Consider the following 6805-nt stretch of genomic DNA (forward strand, 5'->3'; position numbering starts at 1 on the left):
AACAGTTTTCTGTGGATAGGGATAAATCTCGAGCTGAGGCAATCAGGGAAGTTTGGTCAGCCCTGGTCTGCAGTGCCAAGGTTGGCTCTGCTTCTCCATCATTCCTGGGGCCAGCAAAGCCAACCTCGTTATGACCTAACTCCAATTACAACTGGCCTAATCAGCCCAAGCTCTAATATGGTAACAAAGGCTTTGCACGATCCAAAATTCCCACCAGATCTGCTGGAGCACGACCAGTACCACCTAAATCCACAAAACACGGAGCAGGCAGCAACAGAAACATAAAGCACCCTTTGTTTCTTCCRAAGTACCATTTATGTTTTAAATAATATTTTTTTTTTACGTGCAAATACATAATTCACAAGTGTAAATTTTTAGTTTATTCAGCCAGATTTTGATTTCTTTGGTCACGTTTCCAACAGGTCAAGATGAAGGGTACCCAGGATTACAGGAGAAGAGGGACAATTCCTTGCCTTGAACATCTCCCTGTTAATAGTGAAAGTGGCAGGAGCGCTGGGAGGGAATTGCTAATGGCACGATTAGAGGAGTTATTGGTGTGGCAGAATTCAAARGGGATAATGCAAAAGGCAGATTATACTCAATAAATATGAAAGTTGCTGCAGCCTTCTGGGAAACACAAGCAGCTTTTCTCCCTAGCAACTCTTTCTTGCAAGTGTAACATTATTGTTGGTGATTATCCATTCGCTTTTCTTTCCTGGCAGAAAAGCCAGCATGCAAAATCAATTTTTTTTTTTTTTTGGTGTGTGTGTATTTGTGTTCTGCAGCTCAGTTCACAGCAAAATGCAAAGCGTTCTCTCTTTCGAGTCTCTGAATGCCAAGAAAAGCAGCTTCTGCAGAATGCAAACAGCAGCGAGCAGATCACGGGGCACCGCTGTCCTCGAGTCACCCCCGCGTTCCCACCGGGGCTGGGATCCAGAACATCCCTGCAGGTGCYGCAGGGGCCAGAGGGTCCTGGAGGAACCAAAAGGGCTCCTTGATCTCGCACTGGCCGCGGTTTGCGAGGAAAAGCAGTTTGGGATGAGGCGGGTGCCCACAGGGGTAATGTTTGTCTAAAGCTCTGTGCTCTGCCCCTTCCCTCGGTGCTGGAGGAGCCGCAGCTGCTCTGTGGCTGTCACAGGATCTCCAGCCTGGCCCTGGGGGCAGAGCAGCAGCTTTCCCCAGCCTGGTGCCCGCTGCAGAGCCGGGCAGGGGCAGGAGGGGTGGGGTGGGATGGGATGGGATGGGATGGGATGGGATGGGATGGGATGGGATGGGATGGGATGGGATGGGATGGAGCAGCCCCAGCCGGGAGAGGGGCGCTTCCAGCCTGTCCCCAGCAGCCCCAGGCGGGCTCCCCGCTCCCCGTTGCCACCCCAAACCGCCTTCAAACCCTGCCCGCAGCCCCGCTGGGTTCGGCAGGCGCTGGAGCCCTGCCCGGGGGGAGGGGAGAGGTTGGGAGCTCCCATTTCCCCCCCAGTCCGCTGCCAAGGGCAGCCCCTGCCCTGTTGGTCCCCCCTCTCCTCCATCCCGGATTTGCAGCTTGCGCTGAGCTGCTGCAACTTTCACTGAAGGTTTCACAACACAGGGAGCAAAAAAGTTTTCTCCAATGCCYCATTCCACTTCTTTCCCCTCCAAGAGTTTCCCTTCACCCTTTCCCCGCTCCTGTACGGGGTGTGAGAGGTGCAGGTTGTCCTCTGATGGAGGCAGAGCGGTGTCACCGCGCACACCCTGCGGAGGTGAGGGACCAACAGCATTTTCCAACCACCGCAGGTTCCGTGTCTCCATCAGAAAGGCRAATCAACTCTTGTCTCCTCTTCTATTTATTTATGATTTTTTTTTTTTTAGGCAAAGCTTTCCAACAACAATAGAAAAAGGCAGGAGAAACATGAGCTCATCCAGCGTTGGATTTGAGAGAGACAGACACTCCTTCATGTGTGTATTCTCCTGCTAGCTCTGTGCAGTCTTCAGGGAGAAGCATAAATACTGAGTAATTTTAYTAACTGTCTCTTCTAGGGGCTTGTTCAGGCCAAATTTGGATTTTATAAAACAAACAAACAGCGTTTTTTAAAGAAATCAAAATGTAAGAAAGAATAAACAGAGGGATATTAAGTTTTCCAATTAAAAGAATTATCTTATATAATTAAAATCCCCACCACCACCTCCCAGATTTTGTGGTGCCAGGAATGAARAAAGTAGAAATGCAAACGACAGTGAGCTTTCACTTCCATGATCCAAGTGAAATGAACGTCTTGGTACAAGAAAAAAAAAACTGAAAAAGAAAAGAAGAGTGATGATTGAAATTCTGTTTTATTGAGTGCAGGTGTTCGTAATGGCGTAAGAGAAAATGTTTTTAGTTTTTAGCTTGTTGTTGTTCCACTGGAGTTTCTGGACTGTTAAAACTGAGATCTGAAAACAATCCAATCTGTGATTAAATGGGAAAAACATACCTGTGTTTAAAGGGGAACACCAGAAGCCGATGACAACATTTTCAGCCCTAAAATTCACTCCGGGTATCCAGAGTTTTGCTCTTTGGGAGCCATGTCTTTAAAACAATTTGCTGCTCTCTGAAAATACGTGTTTTATTACCCATGTTCGAGGCAGCTGATGATTTAAAAGACGGGCAGTGCCAGGGTTTCTTTGGTTACCTCCAAACAATCTCTCTTTGCGTTCTCCTAATTATATCTTCATCACACAATAGCAGAGAAGCCCTTGAGATCAGATCCTAAACACATTTTTAAGTGCTTCTGCTCACATCTCCCTTTGCTCATGTATTTATAGCAATTATAAATATATTTATACTGCACAGAGGAGAATCTCTGCTGCTGAGATCTCAAATCGTTCCTCGAGCGACACAGCTTTAAATTAAAACCCGGTTAACACAATGACAAGAGAATCAAAAGATTATTGTCTCCCTTTAGTTTTATAAGCAGTGGTTGAAACAGAAACCRAGCCGCGGCTCCCATTTGATGGAATGACTTTTGAATCACACTTCCCRCATCCAAAGCCGGCTCTGTCTAAAGCCGGCTGCAATTTGCATCCTGAGTCCGAGGAAATGCAATATCCAGTGGAATCTCCATTCCTATTGAAGCCGCTCGGTTCAGCCTTGCTTTGAGCCAGCAGAATCCTCCGCGGGGCTCGCAGGAGCGGCGCTTGACTCGCATCTCATGCGGCAAATTGCTCGCTGCAACTGCAGCAAAATTCCCCCAAAGGGGAGAGAGAAAGGGCCGGCCCCGAAATCCGGGCGGACTCCTCGGCGCGGGTAATTGGGAGCTCTGCTTTCATCCTCCTCTCGTTTGTTCTGTCATGTTTGACAACGCACGCATTTGAAAATTAATGGGTTAATCACCTGCCTAATGGCTTTGTAGGCAACGCCAGAAGGATCTTCCTCGGCTCTGTTTGCGAGTTTGAATAAACATCTTCATTTGCAGCGCTGCGAGAGCAAAGCGTGCAGCAGGCTGGGGTCGGGAGGCAGAGCTGCTGCTTCCCTTCCCAAATTCTGGAAAAGCTGAAAGCAACATTTCCTTTCGGATTCTGCATTTCTTTTAACAGAATCACTCACTACCCCTACACCATTCACTTCACTGATTCTGTTCTGCTTAAAAATATTTCTCGTAATTTTGTCTATTTTTAATCAATTTATATTTATTTTCYTCACTTTTTATCATTTAAWATTTATATTTATTATAGTYGTAGRCATRGATTCAAATGCACAGTTTAACAAGCACTGTGCTTTTCAAAAACTTTTTAAAAAAGTATCAGACTTTTAATCACATTGCTAAACATATTTTTATTCAAAACTGAGATTCAAATAGAAAAAAAAAATTGAAAATACCCACAAAACAACCAAACCCAAACTGTGATATTTTCCTGGTGGGAAAAACCAGGGGATTATTTCAACAAATACTTCATTTTGAAAATTTCCCAACATCTCAGTGCAGCWTTTTAAACCGAATCTGTTGCACCTTGTGCTGACTGACAGGGCACAACTTCTGGAAACATCTTAATTGCAGCTCTGCAGGTTTGGTAGCTTATCACAACCATTTAAATAGTCACTCTRAAGACAAATACAGAGTAATACGATCCCCAGCCTTACACCCTCAAACCATAAAGTAAACTTGTTTTTCCATGAAGCAATTAGAAGGATACATTTAGACACAGCCTTAAAATAAACAACAGAAGCGTATCTGAAAACATGATTGAGTGTTGTAACTTGTGGGCTCGCGGAATGAGGGTTTGCAGTTCCTGAAACAGCGGGGGAAATATCGATGGAGATGTGCAGGGAACAGGCAGGGGAAATCGGGGTGGGTGGAGGAAGGAATTTCTGTCCTAACCCTGGTTTTGTGCAGTGATTCCCCAGCTCTGGTTTGCAAAGAAAGGGGTGAATGTCACTGACAGGAAAACCCCCCGATATTTCCCATGCTTCAGACACTGGCACTTTATTCCCTTTTTCCTAGACCATCTCAAAATTTTRTTTCTGTTAATTAATTAATCTATTAAAAAATCCTCCTGATGCCATATATATATTCTAAAGCAAGCAATCTCATGATGATGTTATCCAGATTAATTCTGAATTTTGCCTAATTTACTCCAGGAATCCACCCCTGCCTTTGCAGCCACACCTAAGTCCCCACTCCAAACATGGGGTGGTTCTGAGAGTGGAGGTGGCAGCACCTGGAATTTGTGTCTGGGTCATTCCTGCTCTGCCAAAAGCCCCTTTCCACTGCTGCTGGATGAGMAAACCAATCCCAGACCCCTCTGGAATCACAGAAGCACAAACCACTTGGATTTGCCCAGGGGCCTCGTAGCCAGGATAAATTTGGGGTGCAGCTTTGTGGGGTCAGTGCCCGCTCCAGGAGATCCCTGATGTCTCCACTGCAGATGGGAATGGGGTGCAGATCCCAGCCTGAGAATAGGGCCAGGAATAAACCCCATAAAGCCCTGGGGAATAAGAACAGGGCCAGGAATAAACCCCATAAAGCAGCTCAGAGGTGCTGCCCAGGACGTGCAAACCTCAAACTTTCTGCCTCTCTCACATCTCCTCTCTCCGGCTCCTTCCAACCCCTCGGTGAAGGTCACGTTCGCTGTTCAAAGAAACAAACACAAAGGGGGGAAAATCTGCCTCAAAATGCGAAGATAAGCTTCAAACAGGCCAARAATCTCAGCCCATTTATTATTCCTCTCCAGCCAGCCATGCAGCATTTCCACCCCCTGAAACCACTGKTTTTTTTCCCTTTCTTATTTGTCTTTTTTTTTCAAGAATTTTCAGATGCCAGCGTAACCACAGTTTTCCTGTCAGAACTGCTGCACTGAAACATCTTTCAGTGGATCCAGCGCGCTCTGTACYTTCTGGAGTTTAGAACACAGCCATAAAAAATTGCTCAAGGCTGAATCTTGGCATATTAAGTGTCATCACAGAGGTAATTGCTTTTCTTTAAACACCTAGAAAAACAAAACCCCARCATCTGAAGTTGCCAAAAGGCTCTCATGTCCAAACACCTACACTTCCACAGAAAGGTTTCTTGGCTTTTTTTCCAGCCTTTCTTCGCAATTTTCTTTTTTTTTTTTTTTCCCCTCTCAGCTGCTTTTGTAATTGAGTGTAAGCATCAGAAAACAAGTGAGATTATTAACCCACAAAAATGTGTCCAGTTAACAAAACATTAGGAAACACAATGTTTAGGACAACGTGTCCTTATTACACCCTTTTCTAACACAAAGTCTCTGGACCATTAGAGGAATGAGTAACACATGGCATTGAGGTTTGAGTGTGGCTCTTTTAATAATCCGTTGTCGGCTCTGACAGCAGCAATGCTCTAATTCAGTTTATTTCTTGGCCCTTGGAACTTTGCTGAGTGTTGGTAAATTCAGATTTACTCCTATGAGGTCCTGACATAAAGTGGGGATGGGGCCACGCTGGGTTTTTGGGAGTAGAGTGTTGCCTCTCCTCAGAAATCTGCAAAAATTGGGGAATGATTCACTTCAGAAACTGCTCTGAGTTCCTGGTATTGACCAAGCTTTCTCCAGGACCATCAGCTTATTCTGAGATATTTGGAATCTCGTTTGATTTGGAAATGGAACAATCTCTTCAGTTCAAGGAGCTGCTTTGCTTATTTGGATCTTTACAAGCTGGAACTGGAGGGCTGTGAATGAATAAAACCTCCTGACAAACAAAATAGCAAATAAGCAGTAACCACACAGAATATTTTCCTGTCCTGCATTTCTGGTGTGAATTTCATCATTTTTCACTGCCTTTTGGTTATGGTTTCAGCCTTTTCAATTCCGAATTCCAGGACCCAGCCAGCCATTCCCCAAACTGTTGTTGTGGAGAGCTCTGGGCAGCTGAAAGCCTCCTCTGCACTCCCCAGCCTGAGTTAATCCATCATGTTCTGCTTAATTCTGTGTGGCTGTCGCTTTTTTGGCTGTTTGGGGAAGGCTACTGTGCAGCTGATCTTTGATTTAACACCATCCCAGGCCTGCCCTGCTGCTCCTGTCCCATTTGTGCCCCTGCCCTGCAGCTGCTGAGAGGGTTGTGTCAGTGTTTCATCCCATCCCACTGACAGGTATACCATCAGTTTTAATTAATTTTTCCTTTTAGCACCYAAGAGTTTCTGGGTTGAGTGATGTGATGGTAGGAAATGAACGTGRGGCTCTGCCCAGAGTTTTTAGCCCTGATTTTGAGTGTGAAATTCGGGATTCAGAGCTCATTGCTCCTGYTCCTGGTGGCTCCTGCTTTCCCTGTTTCCTCCTGGGATCTCCTACAAGCTCAGGGATCCCTCCAGACCCCTCCTAATGCAGTCTGGGTCTCTCC

Source organism: Malurus melanocephalus, unplaced genomic scaffold, assembly GCF_030028575.1.
Source record: "Malurus melanocephalus ecotype Western Australia unplaced genomic scaffold, MMel_1.1 scaffold_753, whole genome shotgun sequence".
NCBI classification, from domain to species: Eukaryota; Metazoa; Chordata; class Aves; order Passeriformes; family Maluridae; genus Malurus; species Malurus melanocephalus.